We start from the raw sequence: 18,001 nt of genomic DNA on the forward strand, positions 1-18,001 counted from the left end.
CATAAATGTATTAGCTGTCATTACTAGTTAGGTTGTTAGCTTCAACTTTGCTTGATATATTGCAACAACAAGCATTACAACTCTTGTTTAGCAAGATGACCATGGACGACTTCCAATTTATGGACAGCTTCAAGCACATCACATTGACCCTCAAGACTGCGACTTCCCTTTGTATTGTTCAGCAGATCAATGCCAATAAAACGGTGATTTTAGAGGAAGTTAAGAAAAAATGAGTGCACTGACTTACATTATCTTGAAAATAGTTGTTGTTCAGTGTTTCACATGCTCATATTTTTGCTGAAAAATCTGCACGGTAGCTGATCACGATCAGCTCAGCTAACTTGCCAGCTAGTTGGCTACTAGTAGCAAGCTAACTACAGTAGCTACTGTAGCCAGCAGAAGCTGCAGCCTGGTCGTCAATAGTTACCACAGACACAAAGTCATAAACTCCGCCTATTTCAAACATGTATCTTCTTATAATGTGATTTTAAACCTAACCTTAACCCCAACCTTAACCACACTGCTAACCTTATGCCTAACCTTAAATTAAGACCAAAAAACGATATAGCCAATTTTGACTTTGTGGCTGCGGTAAGTAGTGATAACTACCTGGCAAGCTGTTCACGTGTGCCAGTTACTGCCCTGTGCTGCCAGTGTGTATTGCATAACATTTGTAATCTGCAATGTATGGGTCTAATCTGTTTCAGTTGTGGATGTCAAGAATGGAAGGAATTAAACTATTTTCTGGACATGAAATTCTGAATGGTAGGTGGCCTAAATCATGGAAACATGCACTTTATTTCTGTCATTATTACTAGCTAGCTATTCAAATTGAATATAATAATCTCTGGTCATCTGCTATGTAACTACTAGTTTTTCAGTGAAATTCCCAAATGTAACAAAGACTGACCGTGAGTAAGTAGCTAGTATGTCCGATATTGACATAACATTAGTTGATCTTTCACCCATAATGATAACTATGGACAGTGGTGTAAAGTACTTAAGTAAAAATACTTTAAAGTACTACTTAAGTAGTTTTTTGGGGTATCTGCACTTTACTTTACTATTTATATTTTTTACAACTTTTACTTCACTACATTCCTAAAGAAAGCAATGTACTTTATACCCCATACATTTTCCCTGACACCCAAAAGTAATTGTTACATTTTGAATGTAACAATGAATCGGTGTAGAGTATTTATTACTCCCTGCAGGGCGGTCCCGAGTTGGTTTATCCGGTCGTCCTGTCCGCGGACGCGCTCCTCGAACGACTCGGGTGCTGCTGCTGCTCCTGCTGATTCCATCGATAATGGTGTGTAATTCTGTCAGTGTGAAATGTGGATGTGGTGCAGGAATCAGGCGCAGGAAACAGAGGCTTCGTCCAACAGGCTTTAGTAAATACACAAAAAAACAAACGGGCCTCAACAAGAGCCCGGAAGGCAAACACGAAAATTACGCACACAACGCGTAAAACTCTACTCGCCAAAATAGCGCGCACAACAAGTGCGGAAACTCTCTCCTCTCCAATGGAGGAAACAAACACTGCACCTCTGACCGGCCATAACAATTACACTCAACACAAGACTCAAACAACGAGAACTTATAGGACACATAATAAGCACAAAACAGAAACAGGTGTACCAATAAGACAAAACCAAACAACCATCGAAAACATACAACGGTGGCAGCTAGTACTCCGGGGACGACGACCGCCGAAGCCTGCCCGAACAAGGAGGAGGAGCAGCCTCGGCCGAAACCGTGACAGTACCCCCCCCTTGACGCGCGGCTCCAGCCGTGCGCCGACCCCGGCCTCGGGGACGACCAGGAAGACGCGGAGCAGGGCGCGTGGGGTGACCACGGTGGAACTCAGTCAGAAGAGACAGGTCTAAAATGTCCCTCCTCGGCACCCAGCACCGTTCCTCCGGACCGTACCCCTCCCACTCCACGAGATGTCCCAGGGGACATACCTCGCCCACTCCTCCGGCCGGCCCTGGCAATACGACCTCAGAAACCTACCCACATCCTGGTTGACACGTTCGACCTGCCCATTGCTCTCTGGGTGGTACCCCGAGGTAAGGCTCACGAGACCCCCAAACGCTCCATGAACGCTCTCCAGACTCGGGAGGTAAACTGGGGACCTCGATCAGACACTATATCCTCGGGTACTCCGTAATGCCGGAAGACGTGGGTGAATAGTGCCTCAGCGGTCTGTAGGGCAGTAGGGAGACCCGGCATGGGAAGGAGACGACAGGCCTTCGAGAACCGATCCACAACGACCAGGATGGTGGTATTCCCCTGTGAGGGGGGAAGGTCTGTAACAAAGTCCACCGAGAGGTGAGACCAGGGTCGTTGTGGAATGGGCAGGGGTTGTAACTTTCCCCTGGGCAGGTGTCTGGGCGCCTTACACTGGGCACACACCGAGCAGGAGGAGACATAAACCCTCACATCCCTGGCTAACGTTGGCCACCAGTACTTCGTGCTAAGGCAGTGCACTGTCCGGCCAATCCCTGGATGCCCAGAGGAGGGTGACGTGTGAGCCCAATAAATAAGTCGATCCCGAACCTCAAGCGGAACGTACGTTCGACCCACAGGACACTGTGGAGGGCTAGGGTTGGTACGCAACGCCCGCTCGATTTCAGCATCGACCTCCCACACCACCGGTGCCACCAGACAAGACCTCGGTAGTATGGGAGTGGGCTCAACGGACCTCTCCTCTGTGTCATACCGCCGAGACAGGGCGTCTGCCTTTCCGTTCTGGGACCCAGGGATGTACGTGATCTTAAATACGAACCGGGCTAGAAACATGGTCCACCGAGCCTGGCGAGGATTCAGTCTCCTAGCTGCCCGAATGTATTCCAGGTTACGGTGGTCAGTCAAAATGAGGAAAGGGTGTTGAGCCCCCTCAAGCCAATGCCTCCACACCTTTAGGGCCTGTACCACGGCTAACAACTCCCTGTCCCCCACGTCATAATTTCGCTCAGCGGGCTGAGCTTCTTAGAGTAAAAAGCACAGGGGCGGAGTTTAGGTGGCGTGCCGGACCGTTGCGATAGAACGGCCCCTATACCGGCTTCTGACGCGTCCACCTCCACCTGGAATGGTAAAGCGGGATCCGGATGCGCCAGCACCGGAGCCGAAGTAAACAGGTCCTTCAGTTTCCCAAAAGCCCTGTCCTCCTCAGCTGACCACTGCAAGCGCACCGGACCCCCTCTTCAGAAGGGACGTTATGGGAGCTGCCACCTGTCCAAAACCCCGGATAAACCTCCGGTAGTAATTCGCAAAGCCCAAGAACTGCTGCACCTCTTTAACCGTGGTTGGGGTTTGCCAATTACGCACGGCTGACACGCGGTCAACCTCCATCTTCACCCCTGACGCGGACAACTGATAACCCAAAAAGGAGACAGACTCCTGGAAGAACAGACATTTCTCTGCCTTGACATACAGGTCGTGCTCCAACAGCCTCCTCAACACTCGGCGCACCAGGGCTACATGCTCGGCTCAGGTAGAAGTGTACACCAGAATATCGTCTATGTACACGACCACTCCTTGCCCCTGCATGTCCCGGAAAATCTCATCCATAAAGGATTGGAAGACTGAAGGAGCATTCATTAACCCGTATGGCATGACGAGATACTCGTAATGACCCGAGGTGGTACTAAATGCTGTCTTCCATTCATCGCCCTCCCTAATGCGCACCAAGTTGTAGGCGCTCCTGAGGTCCAATTTTGTGAAGAACCGCGCTCCGTGTAATGACTCCGTCATAGTCGCAATCAGAGGGAGTGGATAACTGTATTTCACAGTAATCTGATTGAGACCACGGTAATCAATACACGGGCGCAAACCTCCATCTTTTTTCTTCACAAAAAAGAAGCTCGAGGACGCAGGGGAAGTGGAGGGCCGTATGTATCCCTGTCTCAGAGACTCGGCTATGTATGTCTCCATAGCCCTCTTCTCCTCTTGAGACAAAGGATACACATGGCTCCATGGAAGCGCAGCTCCTGCCTGGAGGTCTATCGCACAATCCCCCTGTCTATGAGGTGGCAATCGCGCCGCCCTCGCCTTGCTAAACACGAGTGCTAAATCCTCATACTCAGGGGGAACGTGCATTGCGGGCACTTGGTTTGGACTCTCCACCGAGGTCGCTCCCACGGAAACACCCAGACATCGCCCCATACACTGGGCAGACCACTCCTTAAGAGCCCTCTGTTGCCACGAAATAGAGGGATTATGGGTAATCAACCAGGGAAGCCCCAGCACCACCGGATACGCAGGAGAGTCGATCAGATATAGCTGAATAGTCTCCTCATGACCCCCCTGCGTCTTCATCCTAAGTGGCACCGTGACCTCCCTAATCAACCCCGATCCCAACGGGCGGCTATCTAGAGCATGTACAGGGAAGGGAGCATTGACAGGAAGGAGAGGAATCCCTAACTCTACACAAAACTTCCGATCAACAAAGTTCCCAGCTGCGCCTGAATCTACTAGCGCCTTATGCTGGGACCGAGGTGCAACCTGTGGAAAACTGACAGGTATAGTTAGGTGCACAACAGAGAGCTCTGGGTAAGTGGGGCGCCTACTCACCTGGAATGACTCCCCAGTGCGTGGCCTGTTGTCTCTTCCCCCTGGAGACCCTCCCCAGCACCTAGCCGCAGTGTGTCCTCCACGGCCACAGTTGGTGCAGGGGACGGCTCCCCTTGGACTCCTTCTCCTCCTTTCTCTAGCGCCAGCACCTCCGAGCTCCATAGGACTCGGCTCGGAGGCGCTGGAGGGTGGAATGGAAGGCCCCCACTCGGGACGTCCGCGGGTGGCCAGCAGGGTGTTGAGGCGTATGGCCATGTCCACCAACTGGTCAAACGAGAGGTTGGTGTCCCTGCAAGCCAGCTCACGGCGGACGTCCTCCCGTAGGCTGCACCGAAAGTGGTCAATGAGGGCCCGCTCATTCCACCCTGCATCTGCCGCTAGAGTCCGGAACTCCAAGGCAAACTCCTGGGCGCTCCTCTTCCCCTGCCGGAGGTAGAATAGACGCTCCCCCGCCGCTTTCCCCTCAGGTGGATGGTCGAACACAGCCCTGAAGCGGCGGGAGAACTCCGCGTTGGTGATCGTTGCGGCGTCTATCCCCCTCCACTCGGCGTTGGCCCACTCCAACGCCTTGCCGGTGAGACAGGAGATGAGGGCGGAAACGCTCTCGTGTCCCGAGGGCGCCGGGTGTACAGTGGCTAGGTTCTACCTGTAGGAGGAAACCCTGACACCCGGCAGCGGTACCATCATACGCCCTCGGGAGCGAGAGCCGATTCCCACTGGGTTCTGGAGCCTGGACGGGCGGACTGGCCGATGGTGGGGGTGAGGTAGGTGGAGGTGTGGGTACCCCACTGGTCTCCCATCGGTGTAGAGTATTTATTACTCCCTGCAGGGCGGTCCCGAGTTGGTTTATCCGGTCGTCCTGTCCGCGGACGCGCTCCTCGAACGACTCGGGTGCTGCTGCTGCTCCTGCTGATTCCATCGATAATGGTGTGTAATTCTGTCAGTGTGAAATGTGGATGTGGTGCAGGAATCAGGCGCAGGAAACAGAGGCTTCGTCCAACAGGCTTTAGTAAATACACAAAAAAACAAACGGGCCTCAACAAGAGCCCAGAAGGCAAACACGAAAATTACGCACACAACGCGTAAAACTCTACTCGCCAAAATAGCGCGCACAACAAGTGCGGAAACTCTCTCCTCTCCAATGGAGGAAACAAACACTGCACCTCTGACCGGTGAACAATTACACACAACACAAGACTCAAACAACGAGAACTTATAGGACACATAATAAGCACAAAACAGAAACAGGTGTACCAATAAGACAAAACCAAACAACCATCGAAACATACAACGGTGGCAGCTAGTACTCCGGGGACGACGACCGCCGAAGCCTGCCCGAACAAGGAGGAGGAGCAGCCTCGGCCGAAACCGTGACACTCAAGTATGACAGTTGAGTACTTTTTCCAACACTGACCATGGAATCATTCTTTGTAAGTGTCCATCTTTTGACTTTGCTCACGTATAAATTATGTTTTACAATAGTTGACTTTGCTCACGTATAAATTAATGTCTCATTAGTATTGCATGCAATAATGCAAGAAACTGACCCTGTATTCAATCTGTGGCACAGATAACTCTAGTGACCACAGACCTGAAGGTCACCTGACTGTGGCAGAGTTTCAGCCTTACAGGAAGAGTCTCATACTGAGTTAGTTGACCTCATGTTTTATACTCTATTGTACACATTTAGCTAATTGAAGCCATAGGTTTGCATCATTAGCTTTTTTCATTAGGTAGCTAGCTATATGATCTATGTATGTAGCTCAACAAATAGATGTCTCCCTTCCTCAGATGATGAAATTGATGAGAGCCATGTCAACTTTGTGGTCATTGATGAGTTCCATGAGAAATGTAGTCCTGCTGTGAGTACCTAACCCTCACAATTAGGGTTTCATTTCACTTCGCCCCCTGTGTGTACGGTTCCCATTACATAGCCTATTGGCATACAGACGTGGATAACATCTCTGAAGAAAATGAAGCTGTAATGAGTCTAAGGAGGTGTGTGCCCTGTGTCCTGTCCTGTGGGTGTATGGAGTGATCTCTAGTACCTTGCTTGGTCATGCTATCTCCACAATAGGTGATGCTCATCCGGAAGCAGCAGGTGATCGGGATAGGAGCTGACGGGGACGGGACGTTCCTGCATGAGAGACTCTGTTGGCTGCAGGTGAGGAAAGAGATACAGAGCTCTAAGTAATACTACCTAGGCTTTTTGATATGAATATGTTCATCATTTTCTATTTTTCATTATCTATTACTTTTCATGAATGGAAATTTGAACCGCTGAACTATATCCAATCTCCTTTGTAGATTGCCACTAAGAACAAGGTGTACCTCTTTGACATCCTGTTGCTTGGAGCCCGGGCCTTCAAGAACAGCCTGTCCATGATCCTGGAAAATAACCACATATTAAAGGTGAGTAATGTAGACAGGAGATTATTATATTAATCCATTTTACTTCTACCTCATGTAATTTCACCTCTGTCGGTGTATGTATCTTATTCAGGTCACCCATGACTGCCGGAGGATTGCCAGATGTCTGATGGCTCAGTTTGGAGTAAATCTCACAAACGTCTTTGACACGCAGGTAGTGTACTGTAGAAAATGTATGATCCTAGAGTGTGCAGCCGAAGCTTTGTTGTCGTTCTATGAATGGATTCTTACAGCCCTGTAGGCATCATACCAAGTATTACCCTCCCAGCCTTATCACTGTGATGTGTTTGGGTTATTTCTCCATAGTTGGCAGATATCCTGTGCTTCTGCAGAGAGACAGGTGGCTTCCTGCCAGACAGGGTCAGTACTCTACAGGAAGTGGTGATCGTACATCTGAAGATGCCCTCATCATGACTCTCCTCTCTCAAGATCAAGTGTCTGCTCACCAAGGTACATAACCCTAAAGCAGGGAACATAGCACAACAGTATGGATGTGGTCTGTGTGTGTCTGTGTGTGTATCTGCATTTCAAGACTTGTTACTGTGTGTGTCTGTACTATACCTGTAGGAGGACAAAGAGGTGTGGTACGTGTGTCCCTGCTCTGCATCCCTGCTGAAGGTCATGGCCCTGTCGGTGATCCATCTGCAGCCTCTGAGGCTGGAGCTGCTGGATGCCCTCATGGCTGACTACACAGGCCTGGTGGACTCCTACCTTAGCTGCAGCCGTGAGGAACCTGTCCACATGCAGAACATTGGCTCTGTGAGCAAATGAGCAACACACACATGACCCAACACACAACCACCCAGATAAATAAAGTACTTACATCCTCAAACATCCAGAGTCACTTACTCATTACTGTACATATGACAAATGGCAATGTTGACGGAAAACATTGTAATAGTAGAGAATATTTAGTGAATAGATCTCAATGACAGTAATTATCTGAGGTATAAATGTCCCAGTGTGTTGAGATGATATAGAAGCTTATGTACTGCTGTGTGTATCTGTCTACAGAGCAGTGTTCTGGAGCTGCCTAGGGAGCTGCAGGAGTTGGAGCACATGCGGCAGGAGTGGGCCATCGACCATCACCCTGTCATAGAGCAGGGCCTGCTGGAGCGCTCCAACCCCAGACCCCTACCCCCATCACAGGATGGGCAGGGCCAGAACACAGACACCCAAAGACAACCTGACCCCCCTGTCCCCACAGCAGGGCTGCAGGCCCGAGCAGAGACCCCCCGTCCCTGCAATACCCCGTGGGCATCTGACCTCCATGCTATGCCCAGTGCCCTGACCCCAGAGGTCCAGCAGAGCTCCAGGAAACAGCCCTCTGGAGTCGTCAGCCCAGCGGCTCCATCAGGATCAGGAGCATCAGGACTCATGGAGATAGTGGTGGACACAATGGCAGGCAGAGGGAGGTCTCTGATGAAAGACCCAGCACCACCAACCCTCCCTGTCTTCCCTTGCCTTCCCTACTTGCCTTCCTCTCCCTGGGAAGAGGCCTGGCTCTCCCGATACCTGCGGCCCAGGTCCCCAAGGAGAGCCCCAGGGTCCTGAAGACCCAGGCCCAAGACTCAGTACAGCGAGCTGTTCCCCAGTACAGTACAGCGAGCTGTTCCCCAGCAGGCCAGCATGCTGGCCCTCCTCCTGCCAGGCCTGAAAACATCCCTGGTGCAGGGAGAGGCCTCTTCATCCAGAAACCCCAAGGTCTCACCTCTCCTCTGTCTCTCCTTCAGTTCCTTTAGAAAGACTTAAGAGGACCACCCGTGATTGTGAAGGGTTGGTTGAAAAATGTATGCACTCACTAACTGTAAGTCGCTCTGGATAGGAGCGTCTGCTAAATGACTAAAATGTAAAATGTAAATGTAAATGAAATTACTTTTGTAATTGTTTATCCTACAAAGACCACTAGATGGCAGTGTCGATTTTGTTTGCAATTTAAATTGTATCAACAACAGTGTTTCAGTTAAATGGTTTTCTATTTCAAATGGAAAAACAACAGTAGATTCACATAAAATTAAAATTGGATGAGTGATATTTTGATAATTCTGTATCATGGTATTTAGTTTATCTTGTGTGCAGTGGTTCATTTGAGTTTGTATTTTTTTGTTTATTCAAATTGCTGTTCAAGACTTGTTACAAATGTAAATGAAACACCAGTTCAGTACTCTGCTTATTGTGATTCTGTCTTTCTCTCTTTCTGGCCTGATTTGCGTGAGTAATGGTACATTCTGAATCTGTCAAGTGCAGTCATTTCAAAGTCATTTCACTTGGTAATGAGGTCCTCAGCGTACAGTGATATTCTGCTGGGTTACAGCCCGATAATGTCCAACTAATTTCTTTGATAAGACTATATGCAGTGGTACTAGACCCATCAATGCATACCAGCCTTCTAGGAAGACAATGTATTCAGCACTGGCAGAATTATCATTTTAAATGTTTCGTCAAAGGAAACCTCATGATCAGTTAATTGTGGAAATAAAACTAATTCTCATTGTGCTATTGACACTTTTTTCTCCTCAAAAGTCAAATGGGAAGTTGTGTTAGAACATGTTAGAACAAAACACCCAATAGCTAAATGCATTTAGCTTATGATGATTCATTGCCTAAAAACCTGGCTTCTTGGCTGCTATTAATTGAGGCTGAAAGCAGAGGAAAGCATTGATGGATTTGCTGTTAATTTAGGAAAAACATTGTTTCTGGAAGGTTCCTTTGATTACAGATGACTGGAAAACAATTAGAGTTGGCAAGGAATGAATGCAGGACGTTGACATTATTAAATTGATATTGCCTGTCTGCAGCACTAATCACTCAAGAAGTTCAGATGGTAATGATCACAAGTACCCAACACCTGCCATGTTTTACACAGCAAAACAAAGCCTTGTCTTATCAATCTACTATCGGTTTCCTGAATAAGGATCCTGCAATGAGGATATTACACAGATGTTCCACAAACAGCCTCTTTGAATAAATTTTCAGAGGTTTGGAACAAAACAGGATATTAAGACAAAACAATGTGTTCAAACAGCAGCAGGGCGCACGGTACAAATGGGGCCCACATTAATCACATCTTATTTCCATGGTTATCTAGATATAGCAGCTTGGGCCTGTGCCAGGACCCCTCATTGAAAGCATGAAACAGATAAAGTAGGCTTTTAATTAACTAGGAGGGAGCAGAGCACAAAGACCCATCTCTCTTAGCAACCGCTCCTCCTCAGCTTCTGCTAGGGACTGGATGGATAGATCCTGGATCCTTCTCATATGCTTCACCTCCTAGCCTCCTAGGCCTTTAGATCGTCTTTTAGATATAAGAATCACCTTTATTCGCCAAGTACATTTACACATACCCAGAATTTGCCTTAGTGAGAAAGTGCTGCCAGCAAGCAATAAACAATATACAGAATACATCCTCATAGACATCATACAGAATACAGTGGGGCAAAAAAGTATTTAGTCAGCCACCAATTGTGCAAGTTCTCCCACTTAAAAAGATGAGAGAGGCCTGTAAATTTCATCATAGGTACACGTCAACTATGACAGACAAAATGAGAAAGAAAATCCAGAAAATCACATTGTAGGATTTTTTATGAATTTATTTGCAAATTATGGTGGAAAATAAGTATTTGGTCAATAACAAAAGTTTCTCAATACTTTGTTATATACCCTTTGTTGGCAATGACACAGGTCAAATGTTTTCTGTATGTCTTCACAAGGTTTTCATACACTGTTGCTGGTATTTTGGCCCATTCCTCCATGCAGATCTCCTCTAGAGCAGTGATGTTTTGGGGCTGTCGCTGGGCAACACGGACTTTCAACTCCCTCCAAAGATTTTCTATGGGGTTGAGATCTGGAGACTGGCTAGGCCACTCCAGGACCTTGAAATGCTTCTTACGAAGCCACTCCTTCGTTGCCCGGGCGGTGTGTTTGGGATCATTGTCATGCTGAAAGACCCAGCCACGTTTCATCTTCAATGCCCTTGCTGATGGAAGGAGGTTTTCACTCAAAATCTCACGATACATGGCCCCATTCATTCTTTCCTTTACACAAATCAGTCGTCCTGGTCCTTTGCAGAAAAACAGCCCCAAAGCATGATGTTTCCACCCCCATGCTTCACAGTAGGTATGGTGTTCTTTGGATGCAACTCAGCATTCTTTGTCCTCCAAACACGACGAGTTGAGTTTTTACCAAAAAGTTCTATTTTGGTTTCATATGACATTCTCCCAATCCTCTTCTGGATCATCCAAATGCACTCTAGCAAACTTCAGACGGGCCTGGAAATGTACTGGCTTAAGCAGGGGGACACGTCTGGCACTGCATGATTTGAGTCCCTGGCGGCGTAGTGTGTTACTGATGGTAGGCATTGTTACTTTGGTCCCAGCTCTCTGCAGGTCATTCACTAGGTCCCCCCGTGTGGTTCTGGGATTTTTGCTCACCGTTCTTGTGATCATTTTGACCCCACGGGGTGAGATCTTGCGTGGAGCCCCAGATCGAGGGAGATTATCAGTGGTCTTGTATGTCTTCCATTTCCTAATATTTGCTCCCACAGTTGATTTCTTCAAACCAAGCTGCTTACCTATTGCAGATTCAGTCTTCCCAGCCTGGTGCAGGTCTACAATTTTGTTTCTGGTGTCCTTTGACAGCTCTTTGGTCTTGGCCATAGTGGAGTTTGGAGTGTGACTGTTTGAGGTTGTGGACAGGTGTCTTTTATACTGATAACAAGTTCAAACAGGTGCCATTAATACAGGTAACGAGTGGAGGACAGAAGAGCCTCTTAAAGAAGAAGTTACAGGTCTATGAGAGCCAGAAATCTTGCTTGTTTGTAGGTGACCAAATACTTATTTTCCACCATAATTTGCAAATAAATTCATAAAAAATCCTACAATGTGATTTTCTGGAATTTGTTTTCTCAATTTGTCTGTCATAGTTGACGTGTACCTATGATGAAAATTACAGGCCTCTCTCATCTTTTTAAGTGGGAGAACTTGCACAATTGGTGGCTGACTAAATACTTTTTTTCCCCACTGTATACAATATCACAGTCTTGTTTCAAGTAATGTGACTGAAAATACAATTCCAATCAATTTAGCATTGAAACACTGACAGTGGCTGTAAATGCAGGAGGGTGCTCTAAGGGTTACTCAAGGCTCTCTTCCCTGTTGGGCTGTGTCAGCAGTCTGTATATATGAAGTGTACCGTATTTGGTTGGCAGAAATCACATGGCCCAGTCCATTGTGTGCCACACTCTTCCTGTTCCTGAAATTACCTGTCTGTCATTGCCTTTGGTCATAAAACACTCAACATTCCCATTGTTTATCCATCATTTTCTATAATACCTGATGATGGGGATGTAGATTTGCAGGGTATGACTAAACACTCTCACACATTCTAGTTGTTTTGTAGGCTATATTGTTACAGTAATGGTCATGCTCTCCCCAGTCTCTGTGTCTTGCTAACGTGAAGACAGAAAGGGGTGCAGTAGGAGAGAGGTCTAACACAGGGCTATAGAGGGCAGGGACCTGTCATTGACAGGTAGAGAGGGATCTTATTTTAGAGGACACTGCATTTCCTGTCCGTCACAATAATGCATTATGAGCTCCACTTCCTGTTTCTCAGGCCTGGGAGGAAGGAACTACCGCTTGTCACACGGTAGTCATGGCTTCCTACCTCCTCCCCCCGGCCCCTAACTTCAGACAGTCTCTTTCCTTCTGAGGGGAGATGACTACACCTTGAACATTGCAGCAGGATGTGTATGGTTACTTTTAGTGTCAGGTCGAGAAGGTAGGACACAGACATAAACATAAACTTTAGAAATACCCGCTGTGTTTATTGGTTACAAGAAATTGTTGTTTCCATGTTGTGCCTCTTCACCGGAGGAACGTGGAGTGGAGGTCTACTGTTTGCTCATCGTGTCTAAATGTGGGTCAGAAACAAACAATTCCTTCCACAGTTAAATAAACAACAACCACACAATGAACTCCTTCATACAGTTACTGTATGCTTTATCCACACTATAAACTCAATACACAACCTTCAAAACAGCTAATCTTAATAGAATGTGAATTGATTACATAATATAAAATAAAATTAATATTATCCAACAGGAATAATGTTTCCTACAACATCTCTAGGTCTTATAAAGTATATTATATTTTCCCAATAACACCTCCACTAAACAGACATTCACTATGGGCCAGATTCCGACTTAACGAAATTAGGCCTTTCTTACTCATTGCTTTCCTATACACTTCTCAGTAGTTGGTATTCAGACTTACCTTATGAAGGTGCGTAATGGGCTTTGCAGGCGTGGTTCCCTTGCGTGGCTGAATAAATGTAATTCTGGAAACCATGTGTTTGATGTATTTGATACCATTCCACCAATTCCGCTCCAGACATTAACACGAGCCCGTTCTCCCCAATTAAGGTGCCTCCAACCTCATGTGGTTTTCAGTACAATTATCTTAAGCCATCCCTTTAAATACAGTGTACCTTTAATTAGAATTTTGTCTACAGACGAGAATACATTGAGAGAACGGGTTCAGAAAATAGGGATCAATGAAAGAATGCCATCTATGCATATTCGTCTTCGTTTCAGCACCAACTGGTACATTTAAAAATACTCTGATCTTGAAGATTATTTTGGTAAATTTTAGGATTAGGAAAGTAGGTATGAATAATAAAAAAAAACTGTTTTGGAGAGCCTTTACGCACTAAATATATCGATGAATAAAAAATACAGTGGTTTGATTCATCCTTAAAGTTGTCATATTCAAGTTCCATCCATGAAATATTGGAAGGTGGAAAAAAGTGTACAATAGGGGTTGAACAATAGTCCTATAAATCTACCCTAATTCTCACTAATCATGGAACTGTATGACAACGGTCCAGTCGTCGTGAACCATACGCCAGGCTCCAGGTTTAACCTGCTACGTGTGGTCTGACTTCCATAATGATCCAAATAGGCTACATGTCCCAAATTATTGCACAACCTTAGCCTAATATGATCCACTAATGCTAGCGACCCTCAGGAACAACCACACGAACGTGACAGAGGAAAAAAAGGTAAACAGAATGGAATGGAATGATGCTTAATGTAAGCTACATTGAAGAAACAAAACACTAAAGTGACAGTTATAAATGTATGTGGGTATTACTGATGGTGGCTCCGGATAGTGGCTAATATTTAACATACAGATACAAATGTTAAAATAAAATGGAGAAAAGCCCGGGCATAGGCTGTAATAAAAACAATTATAAAGCGCATAGACTAACTCTGCAAGTCCAGCCCTACAGAAGCCTATAGTTTGGGTGTCCAAATTTCATCCACGTAAATTATGAGGGAACACAATTACAATTCTGAAAAATGGCACCTGTGGAAAAGGGGCTGCAATACATGTCATGTTGATATGAGTTTCAATTTACTTCCATATGGCTGGTTTCACATTCGTCTCCAGGGATCGTAAGGAAATATAATCTAAAGTAATTGCTATGTGTATTTATAATCCCCTTCTCCAAACGGATTACTAATTTACCTAGCTCTTATCAATAGCTCTTATCCATTTATAAATTACAGTGCATGGAGAATGCTGTTATTTCTATCGGAAAAAATAAAGTTGATGCTTTTCCCACTTGGAACCGGCAGGTTTCTCGACCTTATTCATGGTTTCCTCGCGCGTAAAAGCGTTGGTATTATCAGGGAATTAAGTAAAGGTCAGAATACGGCTTATATGTAGACACACCTCTGCCACCCCTTACTTTCTTAGATCTCCACCCTGAACGAATAGTGGGTTCACATGCTTAAGTTCAAGGTCAAAATACGCGTAGACAGAAAAGTGCATAAAAAGGGAATAATGTTCCATAGGAATCTGGGCCTATCTGTATACACATGCTCAGGCAGGTTCAGTGGGGGAATGCCAAAGATCCCAAAGGCATCCTGACACAACAGACACAACTGCATTATTGATCACTGGGGCTTGTATCTCCTTTGTGACAGGACCCAAAACAACTGTTATTGTCGTGGCCCGCTTGATTTACTTTCTACTATATTACCACTATCCTGGGGAGGGTCTCATTAACAGCAACAATAAGGTGTAGTATTTTAAATGGGTCAATGTTCCTAGGCAACCAGCATCCCTCATGACTAGTGTTAGTTACAGATTGGTTCATATTTAATAGGGTTTCATGAATTATTAACCATAGAAGGGGGATAAATGATCCCACCCTCTCCTTTTTTGCTCCTCTCCTTAGAACTGTCATTCCATTTGTTGGCTGGCTCCAATCAGCACATCTTGGCCAAAACAATCATTAATATTCACACTTGAGTTGAGCTCTCCTGGGCAAGCGCTTATCTTGTCCACAGCTCGCCTGTCATTAAGTGGATTGAGCAGAAAGGAGAAAGGACCTGAGAGCAGTTTTCGGGTCATTGACTGGATCATCTCTCTCCCTGTGTGTGTGCGCTCTTCAAATCTGTCAGGTCTTGATCATCAGGCCTGAGTGGTTGTGGCTCCCCAAGAAAGCACTTCTCTGCTTTCAGGTGTGATGACTGGCATAAGGTGTCAGCGAGAGCTTTGCTGTTGGCAGCCATCATTTCTCCCCTGGGTGTCTGTAGTTTTGCCTGAGTGGCAGAGTCAGTCAGAGGTGGGTGATTTAATTGCCCTGTAGTGTTAGGGAGTTTTGATTTGTCAGTCTTACCTGAGCACTGAGGCAAATAGGCAGAGATGAGCATTAGCTGGCACTTCTGGACTGTGCTTCTCAAATGTGAAAACAAGAGTAAACTAATAATCTGAATTTTATTATCCCTGTCCACAGGGTCAAACACATCATCAATCATCAGCTTCTACATTCTACAGTATTCGACTTCCATCTGCTTGTACAATACGAATACACTAATCTGTTATCATAAGATTCATGTCATTCATCCTACGTATAGTCCCTCTCTTTTTCTCTCTCATTCTCTCTAGAGTAACACAATTAGCTCCCACTGTGCAGCACTGGTCATATTCAACAGGGGAATTAATAGTTAACGTGAGAACAGCCAAGCTGCCCTGAAGGCCACTTAGGTAGGGCCAAAAATGTGAACAAGAAACAGCATTAATATTTCAGTATGTTATACTGTAGGTATGCTGTGTTTCCCTGTGGTCACTAGTCAGTCTCCACAAGGACAAGATGAGAGCTGTGACCAAACCTAATGACTAGACCTCAGACATAAGGGCCTTTGAGGCAAAAGCAGCTTAATCTTGTAAATTCGGCTTTGCTTATTTATTTATTTTATTTTCATTTTGTCATTTAGCAGACGCTCTTATCCAGAGCGACTTACAGGAGCAATTAGGGTTAAGTGCCTTGCTCAAGGGTACATTGACAGATTTTTCACCTAGTCGGCTCTGGGATTAGAACCAGCGACCTTTCAGTTACAGGCACTACGCTCTTAACCACTAAGCTACCTGCCGCTACCCTATACTAAATGCTGATTCTATATCATGCCTGGGGCCTTGAATGTTAATATCTGCACATGTTTCTCTGTAGTGCTCTCTCCCGCTCCTCTCCTGTGTACACAGGCTGGAGACTAGGCTGGCTGGGGCCTTTGGAGGGTTCTCTCTCCACCAGAAGCCCATCACCATATTGTGACCATCAGCCAGAGCAGACTGAATCAGCAACAGATTGAGTGACAGGTGAGTGAGCAGATGAGGCGTGTGTAACCGGGCAGAGGGCAGGCCCGCGGAATACCACACAAATACCCCTGTGCCAATCTGTACAACTGACATCAAATGGACTGTTTGAGGGCACATTCACACCCAGGCCTTTAAGCTCCAGCAGTATGTTGCCCTGGCTTCGGTTCTGTGCAACGCTCCGGCTCTCCCTGGCTACATTTACAGAATGTATTACATCCATTTATTGAGTGATAAAAATAACCTAAGAGACTTTGTGACTTGGCTTCATGTACGTATGTACATGGTGAGAGGATGAGGAGAGGTGGCTCTTGCCTTAGGGGATGTGAGATGACCATAGAGGAACCACCCATGTCTGTCAGCCTGCCTGCTCTGGAGGGTTGGAGCGTGGGGTTTCACTGGGCCTTGATGATGAACCCCATGGCATAGCACTAAGAAACTCCACGCCCAGCACTGGAGGACTAGTGGAAGCCTTCCCATCTCAACCTGTGTCCAGTGTAGAGGCCAAGGACACAGTGGGATGTCAACAGAGAAGCTCTAGAACAATCAGAATGCCAGCTGAACGCTTCCGAGCATTTTGAACATGAGTTTACCAACCGCTGACTAACTGGCCTCATAGTAGTCCCTGGGGTTCAGAGCCTTGTTCTTAACCACATGGGGGATAATGACCAAGCGAGCAGGACATTAATTATTCACAAAGATGAACATGGACATGTGTCAAAGAGATCCATGAAAATGAATGGAAACTCCACTTGATGTTCCACACATCTTCAGTACAGCAGCCAGAGACAACACACACATTCATCTCAACATCAATGAAGATGCAAAGGCAAATTTTTTCTCAGTGAGGTTTTGTCCCTTCCTGCCTTTGACAGCCTCATAGGCTTTGCGGTATCGAGAAGAGGGTAGTGCTGGTCAACAGAAGAAAATATGTTTATTCACCAGAATCTCTGGTAATAAGTCATCTGGATATTGGCACGATCATCTGTTACAAATGTATTTGATTAAAAAGATGGGAGATTAGGTTCTGGCAAGTTTGGCATAATTAAGGCTGATGTTGGGGGATGTGAGTCAGTTAGGTGTGTGTGTGTGTGTGTGCATGTGTTTTTGTGTGGGAGGGTTGGTTATAGCCACAGGGAAGGGCTTAGGGGTGGGAGAAGGGCTCCCTGTGGCTGGCTGAATTAGTGCCTGCTGGTTTGGCCTGGCAGCTGGGCTCTGGTCCTGGCACACTGACAGCCTGCCTAGCAGGATGATGCCATGTTGCCAGGGCCAACCAGCAGTCTGCCTGGTAGGCACCAACGCCAGGCACACCAAACTCAAACTCCTCCAGTCCC

Source organism: Coregonus clupeaformis, chromosome 25, assembly GCF_020615455.1.
Source record: "Coregonus clupeaformis isolate EN_2021a chromosome 25, ASM2061545v1, whole genome shotgun sequence".
NCBI classification, from domain to species: Eukaryota; Metazoa; Chordata; class Actinopteri; order Salmoniformes; family Salmonidae; genus Coregonus; species Coregonus clupeaformis.